The 14545-nt window shown below is 36.7% G+C and overlaps 1 pseudogene; it reads right to left on the reverse strand.

Moving 5' to 3' along the window:
* Positions 1–4093: 4093 nt before the first annotated feature.
* The window catches only part of LOC114900490, a 30867-nt pseudogene continuing 20415 nt past the window's right edge, over positions 4094–14545 (reverse strand).

Genomic DNA, 14545 nt, shown 5'->3' on the forward strand with positions numbered 1-14545 from the left:
TTTGCACTGCCCATATTAAAAGAGAAAACTCTAAAACTTTAAGTGTGTGTGAGAGGGTGGAGGTGATGGTGGTGAATAAGAGCTCAAACAGACTTTCCTTGCATTTCTGGGAAGCTCTGCAAAACAGGTACTCATCTAGGTCGTCATAACAGATGATGTGGCCAAGGACTAAATCCTATTGACAATCGATAATTGAGAACCATTTAAGGAAATAGGAATATATGAAGGAAACCAAGAAAGAGCAGCCAGAGGTAGAAGGAAAGCTAAAACCTGTGATGTCACAGAGCCCAGTGAAAGAACATTTTTTAGAACATTGAGTGATTAAAAACATCAGATATCAAGTAAGACTCAGAACGGAGAAGTGGTTTTGACAGCAAGGAGCTCACAGATGATCACAGCGAAATTGAGCTGTCAGAGGAACCTAGCAAGGTAAAGCCTGATCCTTGTGAACGAATGAGTAAATGGGAGATATGAAAATGAGAGACAGGAAGAGTAGACACTGATTCCAAGATTATATTTAGGATGAGAGAGAGCTGAGGCTGTTTAAATGATTATGTGATGCAGTCAATATATGGTAGCAAATAATTCCTCTATCAATGGTGTCACACATATCAATCTCCATTCTACCTCTTCCATTTTCAAGCAGCATGACTTTGGACATTTGTCCCGGTCTCAGTCTTTTCATCTGTAAATGTGTGTCAATATACTTTCAACCCATGTTAGCTAATTGTTTTCTTTAAAAGAGGGAACAATCAATGTAGCAAGGTCTCTTGGAAAGTAGAAAGCTATAGATTCCAGAACGGAAGTGAATGAATTAATCTTACAAAGGAGGAAGGTCTCTCTGGCACTGTGGTGAGTGTAAAAGACAAAAATAAGGGTCCAGGTTCATTTACCTTTGTGGGTCTGGCGTTGACACATTTCCAATTTAAATGGCATCTGTTTTCTCTGAAATAAGAGGTAGAATGTAGAAGGCTTAAGGGAGACGGCCTTGAAATAACCAGTGTAATGATGATGAGAGAACAGGATTGCCAGAAGGTCTTGAGGGCCTATTTCATGTTAGTGAAAATATGTTTAAAGGAACGGTACTTTGTGAGGTGCTCATTCTTCTCTGAACAGTGTACCTAGCCTGGCTCTTGATTAAGGAAGGACAATTGGTGTGGTCCAAAATCAGTGTTCTGTAAGGTGGGTGCGAGAGAATGACAATAGACCAAGTGAAAGGAGGATACCAGAGAGTGGGTCGACTTGAAATCTATTCAAAATTGAGAAGGATGTGCACAGGAGTAGAATAGGATACAGATAAGTTGGGAATAATACTAAGTGGAGAACTTGGAGGGTAGAAAGTTGTATTAAAAAACTAGAGGGCTTCCCTGGTGGTGCAATGGTTGAGAGTCCGCCTGCCGCTGCAGGGGACACGGGTTCGTGCCCCGGTCCGGGAAGATCCCACATGCGGGGGAGCGGCTGGGCCCGTGAGCCATGGCCGCGGAGCCTGTGCGTCCGGAGCCTGTGCTCCACAACAGGAGAGGCCACAACAGTGAGAGGCCCACGTAACGAAAAAAAAAAAAAAAAAACGGGGTTATAAATGAAACTTTTCCAGAATTTAAGGACCAGGGGTGTACCAGGGTGAGGGAGTATATCAGAAGGTTGGGGTTAGAGGTAAGGTGACTCATTTTATGCTTGTCATCCTTACATAATCATTAATAGTTCCCCTTTCAGTTTTTTCTTAATCAAGCACTTAATAAATCATGTATTTATTTGTAAATCAATAAATATGAATACTAAACCTAAAATGTAATCAAGACTACATTAGTAATCCATAGGCATGTGGAATGAGACTCCATTTTCACATAGATAATGAGTATTTTATAAATAGCGTAATCATTACATGCATATACCCTGGATATACATTGTTTATATTCTCATTATTACTACCAACTTTCCACAGGAAGGATGAATTCTACTTTGTTCTATTTGATATATTATAAATTACAAACTAATAAAGCTCTACTGTATTTGAGTATCACCCTTTGGCTGAGGACTGATCTCTTCAGCCGTTTATTTCCTACTTACATATGCATACATGGTAAGTCGTGTGTGTGTGTGTATTTTTGTTTTTGAAATTTATAATAGCCATGTTCTGTCAGTGACTAGCATACAAGTTGCTGTGCAAAATGACCCCTCAGTTCTATTCTAAACTTACAGTTCAGTTGATTTTATTGCCCTCACCTAAGTACATACAACTGTCATATACAGGAGAGAAACATTGGAACCTAAATAAAAATGGTAATCTATACTACTTTGCTTCAAATATGACTCACATTTAAACATAAATCAAAAAGTTAATGTACACAGTTTGAGAGATACTTTAGAATCCTATGTTCTGACCCTGTCTTTCTTGAAGAAAAGTGATACATAATTTTTGGATAATTCAGAAAAAAGCTACGACCTTTCTGGCTAGTTGTTTTGTTTTTTGGGGAGTGTATGATGAGATTTTATTGGCTTATATTTAGATGTTTCTTTTTTTTTTTTTACATCTTTATTGGAATATAATTGCTTTACAATGGTGTGTTAGTTTCTACTTTATAACAAAGTGAATCAGTTATACATATACATACGTTCCCATATCTCTTCCCTCTTGCGTCTCCCTCCCTCCCACCCTCCCTATCCCACCCCTCTAAATGGTCACAAAGCACCAAGCTGATCTCCCTGTGCTATGCGGCTGCTTCCCACTAGCTATCTATTTTACGTTTGGTAGTGTATATATGTCCATGCCACTCTCTCGCTTTGTCACAGCTTACCCTTCCCCCTCCCCATATCCTCAAGTCCATTCTCTAGTAGGTCTGTGTCTTTATTCCTGTCTTACCCCTAGGTTCTTCATGACATTTTTTTTCCCTTAAATTCCATATATATGTGTTAGCATACGGTATTTGTCTTTCTCTTTCTGACTTACTTCACTCTGTATGACAGACTCTAGGTCTATCCACCTCATTACAAATAGTTCAATTTCGTTTCTTTTTATGGCTGAGTAATATTCCATTGTATATATGTGTCACATCGTCTTTATCCATTCATCCGATGATGGACACTTAGGTTGTTTCCATCTCCGGGCTATTGTAAATAGAGCTCTGGCTAGTTTTAAAATGAACATTTTCTTCTGTTATCACATTTCTGAATTCATCTTTCCGAATTCACTGGTTCCTAGAATTAGCCTTAAGCAAATGTCTGAAACCTAGGAAACTGCCAGGAGCCATGGAATCCAGAATCCAAGAGGGTACTTCAGAGTGTGTTAGATTTGTTTTCAACTTAGAGGAAACAATAGATTCCACTAAATCCTGAAATTGAGTGTGAAAAAATGCCTGATATACAGAGTTGAGCCCCCCTCCCACCAGGACAACTCCATATTCTACTATGGAGCCTTAAAAAGTTTTGTCTTGTGGATAAATTATGATTATTCTCAAAGACTTCTCAATCGACAACGTCTTTACCACCAATTCTTTATATACTAAAGTAGCCAAAGAAAAAGAAGTACAATTTAACTACATAACACCAAATATAACTACCAATTTATTTTTTTATCCGGAAAGAGTATTTTAAGAGGCTCTGAAAGAGCAGAGAAACTAAGACTCACAAGATTAAGGGGTATCTAAAATATTAATATTGAATATTTCACACAAAATTTTTCTCCTTACACGAAAAGTACTAAATACGTTACATTTAAATGTTCTATATATGTGTATATACACACACACACATACACACACACACACACACACACACACACACACACATATATATCAGATACTTCTCATTTAATAGAAAGTGGATAAGATTTAAAACATAAGGAATAGGGGTAAAGGATGAGCTGTATATCCAATTCAAATTGTATTAAAATCCAAATATAAACAGAAGTTACATTTTCTTAAATGAAAGCAAATATTCACTATCCCCGCCAAAGTAGGTAAATTATACTATTAAGAGAAAAAATATACATGGACTGAGATACTTTCTTGCTTTGATATATGTAAAAAAATAAAAGCACTTGTTATGGTTGTCTAAACGTTTAGGGTTATATGGTTAGAAATATATAATGCTACTTTTATGGATAGGTCAACTCGGGGAAATAAATTAGCAGAATCATTTGAATTAGCTGTCTTCATACTGGGCAAGGCTTACTTCTCTCTCTCTCTCTTAAAGCTTTTTGATGTATAATTGATATACAGAAGAACTGCACATATTTAATGTATACATTTTGATGAGTTTGGACATAAGCATACACCTGTAATGTTATCACCACGATCAAGGTACTAACCAAATCCATTTCCTTATGTTCTTGTTTGTGTGTAAGAAGACTTAACATGAGATCTATGTTGTTAACTACATATGTATATGTATATACATATATATAAACTATTTTGTACAGCAAATCTCTAGAAGTTACTCATCTTGCATACTTTTTAAAGGTTCTTTGTACATGTGAAACATTCCATAAGATGTCCTGTGTTGCCACGGAGGATGCAACTATTTTTAGGTGGACTGTGGCAAATCACACAAGGATCAATGACATTAAGAGGAAAGCTAGATTCCATACTCGCCTCTTTGTCTTGTGTTTCTTCCCTCTCAAACTCACTGACATCTTCCTGGCTGTTAGAAGTGGTGCTGTAAGGGTTGATGACTGAGAATAGTGGTCACCTTCTTGGGACTGAGAGGCTCAGGTGAATTTTATCATTTTCTTCAGCATATGACTCTGAAATCATTCACTGTAGGGTTTTGTTTTTTGTTTTTCCCAATCAGGAACATCAAATCCATCTTCCCCTTGTGTTGAGTTTTCTAGACTGGCTTTCTCTGACATTTTCCCTTTATCTTCAGGAAGCTAAGTCTCACAAAAGGTCCAACGTCTGTTGCAAGGCAGTGGAAGGGGAGGGTTGATTTCATTTCATAAAGTACACTTCCAGTAGTCAATTAAAGACATTTCAGGATCTTCTTCAAGTGAGTCTGTATCACTCTTCCATGTCTGATGTACAGGAACTTGATATACCCCGCCATCTTTCTCGAGAGTTATTCTTCCCCACTAAAGCTATCATCTTCTGAATCGAGACTCAACTTCAAATTCCAGAGAATTCATCTGAAACTGAATCCTGCTCCAACCACCTGAATGTTCACTCACACCGGCATCACGGTCCGGATTTGATGGCATCTCTGTGAATTCTCTGCTACTTCTTGCACAACATATATCCCTCATTACGCAGAAAACCAGGCTTTCATCAAAGAAAGAGAAACGCTATCAGATTTCTGTGCTTTCTTTGTCATTCGCCAGGTAGTTCATCTGAATTTTCTTCTCAGAAGTCATCACTTCTTCCTCTGAATTCCCAAACCACTCATATCCCAGGCGTCTAGGGCTCCGGAACACACTAGGTCTGGAGGAGGTTTCTGGGAGGTGAAAGAAGTGGGACCCCTAGAGGTATTAGGGATACCCCCCTGGCTGGGCTTCTCTACGCATCTTCCTTTCAGGCACGCAGACCTCACAGGCTCGAGGGGCTCCGGCTTGCTTGGGTCTCCCTGCGCGTCACTGCGCGTTTGCACATGTGCACTCAAGTCTCCCCATCCTCCACCAATTCCCCTTTTCATTTTCAAAATTGCCCAGGTTTGGACACAAGTTCTCTTTTCATGCTATATAAAGGTCACTAAATATTATGAAGCTGAGTAAAAGGGAAGGCAGGGTGCTTGAAGGGTCATCCGAATGGGTGCAGAATTCATGGCCCATCAACAAAGAAAAGATAGAGGGCTTTAGTAAGAATATTCGTAGATGAGTACACAGTAATAAAACATAATTAGGTGAAATCTAAAAACTTAAATTTCAGTCTTCATACACTGTAGACAGCAAGCCAGTAGAACACCTGGGACCTAACACATAACAGCATCTAACATTCACAGTGGTGAATGATTCTATGTGATACTGCTCTGATTTAATTACCTTCAGAAGTCCAAGTCTGATTCCTTCCAAAATTTAGCATCTATTGCAAGCCTAATGAGTTAAAAGTTGGAGCTGCAGAACAGAGCCATTACCAAAATAACAGTAATCAACATACTCTTACAGAACTCCTAAAGCGATGATTCACACAGGATTTCACAAAAAAACTCCCATTAATGCTAATGAAATTGGGTAAGCCACAGGCTGAAACTCTCCTATACATTGATAGGTGAATAGTTCCCTGAGGTACTTACTTAGATGAGGGAACTTAATTTTCTCTCCACTAATCCTCTCTGGATGAAAAATAAGAAATCATGCTTTCGATTTCTTTTTAAAGTAGATGGCACAAATTCAGAAGCATTCGAGTAGATTAATCAAAAGCCACATTAGGGCTCAGTCTAGCTCATTTTTTAAAAAATGTATTTATTTATTTATGGCTGCTTTGGGTCCTCGTTGCTATGTGCCGGCTTTCTCTAGTTGCAGCAAGCGGGGGTTACTCTTCGTTGTGGTGCCTGGGCTTCTCATTGCGGTGGCTTCTCTTGTTGCGGAACACGGGCTCTAGGCACGTGGGCTTCAGTAGTTGTGGCTCGCAGGCTCAGTAGTTGTGGCTTGCGGGCTTAGTTGCTCCTCGGCAACTGGGATATTCCCAGACCAGGGCTCAAACCCGTGTCCCCTGCATTGGCAGGTGGTTTCTTAGCCACTGCGCCACCAGGGAAGTCCCTCTAGCTCAGTTTTGACCAGTCAAACCATCTTCCATTCAGATGGATGCCAGTTGGCCAAAATCTTGAGAAGTCAGTTATGTTTGTGGCTCTGAAAGTAAGCCATCAAGTTCATTCAATCTTGCTTCTTTGAGATTCTAGAAAAAGAAACTGTACAATTATTGAGGGAACTAGTTGAGAAGAAATAGAAATTCCTGATTGCCTTAGTATGAATTGAACAGTTCCATCACTGATTTAATTAGCTGCCTAGGGAAGGAAAGATCATGAAATGTTGAGTTAGAAACAATATAAGACCATTCAAAGACTTACACAAAATGATAGGACAGGTATAATTAAGTTTCTGGGGCAGAAGTGTTATTTTGTGTATTTCAGAGGAAAGTAGCAACTTTCACTACCATGTCAGTGTTTTTGGCAGATAACGGTCATTATGATAATATCAACTTGGTTGTATACAATTCGTGACCAGGGCAAAATAAATTTTCTGTTTATCTTCTCATTTATTACAACTTCCTGGTATACAGGTAGGGCTGTGTTATGATCTTATTTTGTAATTGACGAAGTGAGGCTCATTTTGGTAAGTTACCTCATAGAAAAAAAGTGGTAGGCCCTAAAAGTAAAACAAATTGTAAATAAAATAAGCATGCTGATTTTGATGAAGAAGATGAGGTCGCAGAAAGCAGTCTTAAAATCTCATTCAGCTGACCTTTGTTCTTTTACAGCTGATGCAGTTAAGCCTTAAAATGGGAATTTTCTAAAAGTCATAGCCCAGGATCTTAATGTCAGAAGAATTCTAGTGTCTTGCCTTTTGGTTAGTGATATTTAGAAAGTTTTAAAAATAGGGATAGATCCCCAAATACCAAAATATGTCTTTGATTATATTATCCGTGAACACATAAATAGTTGCTATTATTTGTTGCTCAGTGAAAAGTATCTGATGCTTCTTATTGTGACTAAAACCCAAATTACATTGAATTTAGCAGACACATTTTGGCTAATTATGTGGCTTTAAGCAAATATTAAAAGTTTGCTAATTTATTAGACATTAAGAATCAATGCCACTACACATGGCATTTTAAAAATGACTAGTATAAAATCTACAATTATAGTTGGAGACATCTCAGTAATTGATAGGATAAGTAAAGTAAAAATCAGTAAGAACAACACTGTCAACTAACTTGACCTACTTAACATTTACAGGACAGAGGGCAGAAACCTAAAAACAGAAGAATACATTTTTTTTCAAGCGTACACACACTATTCACCAAGATAGATCATATTCTGTGACACAGATTCTAGCACGAAACTGCACTCCATATATCCTCAGACCACAATGGAATGAAACTAGAAATCAATAGATAATAGTTGGAAAATTATCAAATATTTTGAACTTAAAAAATATACCCCTGAATAAACCCTGTGTCAAAGAAGAAAACAAAAAAGAGATTAGGAGAGATTTTGAATTAAATGAAAGTGAAAATACAACATATCAATATTTATGTGATCGGCTTAAGTGGTGCTTAGAAAAAATTGGTAACAATGGGAAAAAAAGAAATGTTTCTAATCAATCTTTGGAGATTCAACTTAAGAAAGTAGAAAAAGAAGAGCAAATTAAATTCAAAATAAAAAAGAGCAAAACTAAGTAAAACTCAAAATATAAAATAAATACAGAAAATCAAAAAACCAAAACTGAAAAGATCAATAATAAAATTGATAAAACTCTGGCCAGACTAATTAAGAAAAAAAGAGAGAAGACACAACTTACCAATATCAAGAATAAAAGAGGGAACCTCACCTCAGATCCAAAGACATTAAAATATACAGGACCATTTTGAACAACATTATGACTATAAATTTGACAGCTTAGGTTGAATGGACAAATGCTTTACCTAAAAAGGGTGAATTTTACTATACGTAAATTTTATTTCAATAAACCTGACTATTAAAAAAAGGAGAGATTGGGTTGGAAACAAAATGTACCACTGCTGTAACTATCAGTGATATGTTCTTTTTTTTATAATGTTGTTTTTATTTAATTGTTTGTTTTTATAGCTCAGCCTAACATTTTTGGCCAACGCGAAGATTATACACAGGTGCTTAAATCTCAGTCTTGTAATATCTACAAAGTACACATTTATTTCCACATTTTTCCTTCCATCATTTTTCTTTAACTGATCTTGTATTTAAGACACTTGATCCACTTCCACTTTTTTATATTTTCTAGTACAAGTGAAGATTTTTGATATAAGATACAGAGCCAAGAGTCATCTTCCTTCCCTGAATGTGGCAAATCCATTTGGTTACATTATTTATTTTTCCTTGGTTTGAACCTTAGGAATTTGACTAAATTGTAATGAAGCTAAAGAGTCTACATGGGCTGATATTTTGGGGGAGATTTGAAATCGTTGCATTACATTTGCACCTCATCTTAGTTGTGGGCTTTGTGCGCTGGTAGTCAATCACTACTATAAAATAAAAATGCTTTCTAACATGAGCATTAAGTATTGATTAAGTTATTAATTCCCCACTAGATCCAGGAAGAGAAAAAAAAATAGATCAAGATAGTCTTTATTAGTCAGAGTGATAACAATAACATGATAGCCATAATTTATCGAACACTTACATGTGCCAGTGTGTTAGGCAATTTTCATTCATTACTTAATCCTTATAACATCATTAAGACATGAGAATAATTCTCATTGTATCACAAGGACTGATACTAAAGACTAAGATATATTCTGCCAAATAAATTAGCAAAATTTAAGGGGAAAAAAATCACCAATGTTAGCAGTGGCTGTTGGGAAATGTATGAATTCAAACTTGCATTGTGGATGAGAAGTTAAATTGTGCAAAAACTATCTTATTAAGTAATTTCTAATATATATAAAGAGCCATGATAACATAAAACACATGAAGGTGTTTTATGTTTCGTTAGATTAAGCCTTGAAACATACTCTAAAGGAATAATCCAGGCTACACAAAATAACAAAAACCTGAGATTAATGATATTAATTTGAGCAGTAGCCATAATATTATTTTTTTATTTATCAATATTTAATAATATTTAATATTGAACAATATTTATTTTAAATTTATATTTAACAATATGTAATATGCAACAATAATTGTTAAATAAAATGCAATGTATCCATATGACTTTATATTAAATGCAATATGCCACACACCCAGCCATATGTATATATGCACGCATATGCATAAATATATATATACATACATATACATATGTGTGTATAAAAATAAATACAGCTCTATATTTACATTTCCTTTGATTAAAACTATTTTCAAAAGTGTGATGCACAGACTAGATTGAAGTGGCCAAAAATTTAATGTCTAATATTTCTCACCACTTAGGTTATATTCCTGCAACAGTGAATTATTTATAGTACTCCAAGTAAAGCTGTGGTATGAGCTTTGATTTGTGTATTTCTTTTTCCTGGAATGATCTTCCTGTCCTTCCTATTTTGAGGCAGCCCAACTTATTCCTTAAGATAACACCCAGGAATTATCTTTTCTGAAACTCTATCTCTACTTCCTTTCTATGTACACCTAAGGTTCCTGCTAACAGTTCTATCCTAGACTCTGACACATTATTATAAGATGGTCTCTTTGTTGGCTTTGTAGGAGGCTTCCATCTCCACTGGGACCCTTTGTGAGCTCAGAGGCTGTTCCATTTCTTCTTTATCTTCCCAGGATCTAGCAAGTTCTGGATGTATAGAAGCATCATAGGCATCCCAAGAACTGAACCTGTATGATATGAAGTTCAAGCATGTTTATAGTAAGATAGTATGATTACATTAAGATAGTAAGTTTTCATTTTTAAATTTCTCATAATTTTACACTGTGGCTATATTGTTTTTATAATGATGAAAATATATGCATTCAAACAAAATGAAATAGGATGCCGATGCATACTAATGTCTATCTATAATTTTATCAATACCACTCTTCAACCAGCAAATCGTAGAAATACCTAGAGATATAGGTATGATATATTTCATGACAAACTTTAAATGTTTACTTGAAATCTGGGGTCAAAATTGAACAAAACTTATATGAAAAAGGAACGGTGCATGTCCATAGAAGTCAACCCTATATGTCATTGAAAAGTATATTAAAGCATGAAAACTGCAAATAATTTAGACAAACATAAACGAATAAGTATTGTTACAAAACACAATATATATAGCTGAGGGTAAACTCTGTCAGCTAACAAGGAAAACTAGGTGTCCTTAAAAAATTAAAACAGAAGGAGGAAATAATAAAGATGGCAATTATACAATATAGAGAGATTCCAAATATTTAGCTAGGAAGATGTCCTTTCATAAACATACAATTTGTGCGCACTCTAACACCATTGTGGCCACGTGACACGGCATTTTGAATTTCTGTGATTGTTTTGATTTCTGGGGAGTAAGGGAGCAGTAGCAGGAAATTATTTTAAATTTCCTAAAGACACTTACTTGAGCAGGCTTCTTAGATTTACTGCACAATGGTTGGGTAGCTGCTTTTTGGCGTCAGTGGAGACCTGATTTAGGGAGTGTATACCAACTAATTGCGGGGTGTTAAAACAGGAGGAAAAACACAGAACTTGTGTGGGAATACTGAGCCTCTCTGAGGTGGTATTTTTCTTTCAAAATACCAACAATAAGATACCACCTGACACATTAAAAGTTCTGTAGGCCAAAAAGTTTATTTGAAAACCGTATTGTGACACCCTAAGTAAAAGAATCTCTAAAAAGAGAAAGCTGAAAAAAATAAGCCAACAATAGAAATCACAGTACAAAAGGAAACAACTAAGTTAAAGCACAGACATGATAACTAAGCATAGAACAGAACATCTTTGATCCTAAAGGCATATCCAGAAACCATCAAAGGCAAATGTTACAGGTAAAAGAAATAAAAAGGATTACCTCGAGAGAAAGGAAAGGCATATATTTAGATGCGCTGTTAGGAGAGAAAACAAAACCAGGCAAGCAGTGAAAGATCTGAAAATTGAAAGGGAAAATCAAATCAGTGGCTTTTCTGCCTCATCCATCTGCTGGCATCCAGATAGCACACTTTGGAGTCCAATAGAGTGAAAACAAGATTGGGCAACTTCAGCAGAAACACATCCTCTCCATTTTTAAAATAATGAAAACAGTAACAGAGGCATGACTAGGAACCAAATAGGAGAAACATCCAGGAAATTGCAGAAGGGACAGTCAGAGAGGCAGTGAAAGGGAGTTTATTCATTGGAATGAAAATCCAGCATGGCTGGACCAGGCTACATGTTTCAATGGCCTGGAAAAAAAAAAAAAACAAGCTGAGAAAACTGTGAACTGTCTAATGATCACATTTGGTCAAGCAAGAAAAAGGTTCTGGGCTGCTGGGGAAAAGCTGGCTCTAGCTCGGAAGTGATCATAGGAGGCTGTTTAAATTCCCAGTCATGGCACTGAGCCATCATCTGCCCACAGGGTTTCTCCCACAGCACCTCCTCCTTGGGTCTTTGGCATGGGCTCTCTGTCGTTGTCACAGGTGCTGCTGAGAATAAACCCAGACACTTTACTGAGGTTCAAAACAAACTGTGTCTTTTGGACCATGCCTTCACGCCAGCCTCTCTCCTATCATTCTCCCCCATGTTTACTAAGCTCCGGCCACTCTTTCCTTCCACCAATACCTGAAGCTCAGCCATCAAATTTGTGTCTTTACACATGTTATTCCCCCTGGAAAAAGTCATCTCCATTTCCCCTCATTCAGGTATCACCTTATCAGAGAGGTTGTACACCCCTCTACCCTTCACTATCACATCACACTTTTAATACCTCATAAAATGTATCAACATGTGAAATAAGCATGTGTAATTATTTGGTTACTCTGCTTTTTATGACTCCCACAAAATATAAACTCTAAGAAAGCAGAAACCTGGTTTGCTCACCACTCACTCTGAAACAACTAGAGGACTGAATACTATCTAGCAAGAATTCAGTAAATGTTTCTTTAATTAAGGGGTTGATTGGCAGAGGAACAGTGATCATCCCAGGCTTGAAGCAAAGATGAGGAAGAACAGACACATTGTTTCAGGAAGGGTGCAGGGCATGTTATACACATTACTTCATTTAATGCTCCACCAAACCTGAGATATAGGTATTATTATCCCCACTTTACAGATAACAATTGAGGCTAAAAACATTGCAATAACTTAAAGTCACGTAAAGAGGGAAAGGTTCGTTTCAAATCTGATTCTGGATTCCATGTTCTACCAAATTTACCATACTGACCCTTCATAATTTTGGTCATTTCGTTCCCTAATCGGCTCATTTTGCAACGTCTTCTGTGAATCAGACTATATATAATAACCTTCTTCCTTGAGTGATATCTTGTTCTGATCATCAGTTGGACTTTTAGCAGAAAATACGTGAATTCAAGATGCTAGCTATCATTTTTATGCATCTATTCTATTTCTCTGACTAAGGAATAAAATCTTTTAGGGCAATGATCTTATCTATTTCTTCTTTGCCTGCCCTGTTTTACCGTTGGCCCTGCTATATCCCCAAGGCTCTGACCTTCTGTACCCCCTGTCCTCTTTTATCCCCTGCCTTTCTATGTCTTCTGCATCCTTATGTGTTCTGCCCTACCTTGAACCACAATTCTCTACACATCAAGATAAGCTGGATAATAAGTCAGCATAAAAATAAGAAAAATTATAGTTAATAAACTTCCTTATTTCCAGACACATGTTCATCATTTTTATGGTAATGGCTGGAAGATGAATAGGACAGCAAAATTATTTAGAGTGAATGATATTCTCAACTGCTTCATCTGTCCATGCCTGGTGACCACAGCCTCGTTCAAGTCTCTGAGCTCATCTTCTTCCTTCGAGCAAAAAATTTGCCTAGTAGTTTATAAGCATGTGTTTTAGAGCAAGACAGACCTGGGTTTACGTTCTGACTCTGACTCTTCCTAATATACCTGATTTACCTGTCTAATCCTAGACTCTTTATCTGTAAAATGGAGTTGTTAAAATGCTTCTTTCAAAAGATTCTTGTGAGGAATAATTCATCTGATATATGTAAATGTAAATTTCTTACCAAAAGGGCAGGCCCATAGAAAGCATTCAATAGCTAACCTGTTCAAAATTTGTGGAAATTCCACCTTTACCCCTCAGGAGGGTTTATACCATCAGGCTGCAGAGGAATTTTCTTTCCTCTTAGAAGACTGTCTCAGATTTTTCTACAGGCTCTCAAAGTAATTAAAATATTTACTTGTTTTTATTAGGAGATGGTACCTCTCTAGTTTGGGGGAAAGTACTATTCTTTTTCAAAAGATTTGATACTGACATCTGAGTAAACAAGAGGACAAACTTTTTCATTTCAAGGGAAACTTTCGGTTCCCATTAGTTCACTTGGTTGGCTTTCTTTTTTTTTTTTTTTTTTTTAACTTCTCAGTAATTTTTTAAATGATTTTCATGATTATAAACTAAATGTATGAGTTCTTTGTCATTCACAGATTTAACATCCACAATACTGATAATTTGAAAATATGATGGATACCACTAGTTCTCATTGACAACTGGCTCTCTGTTCCATCTTGGACATATACAAGTCTAAAATCCCTGCCCCTTGAAGTTAGGTAGAGCCCTGTGAAAACCAATGAAGTGAGAGCAAAAATAGCATCTGCTACAGGTTGATGCAATGAAGATCCCTATGGGGTTCTCTAGCATCTTCTTCCTCTGCCACTGCAATGGCAGACAAAGCTTTATGCTCACTTGGCAGAACCAAAGAACTGAAGCAACATGGGTTATTGAGCGGCAATCAAGTGCCCTGGAGAGTCCTCCAGGTTTTTCACAAAGTTGACATAAATGGGA

This window comes from Monodon monoceros, unplaced genomic scaffold (assembly GCF_005190385.1).
Source record: "Monodon monoceros isolate NGI ecotype Baffin Bay Population unplaced genomic scaffold, NGI_Narwhal_1 Super_Scaffold_19, whole genome shotgun sequence".
In the NCBI taxonomy this organism is placed as follows: Eukaryota; Metazoa; Chordata; class Mammalia; order Artiodactyla; family Monodontidae; genus Monodon; species Monodon monoceros.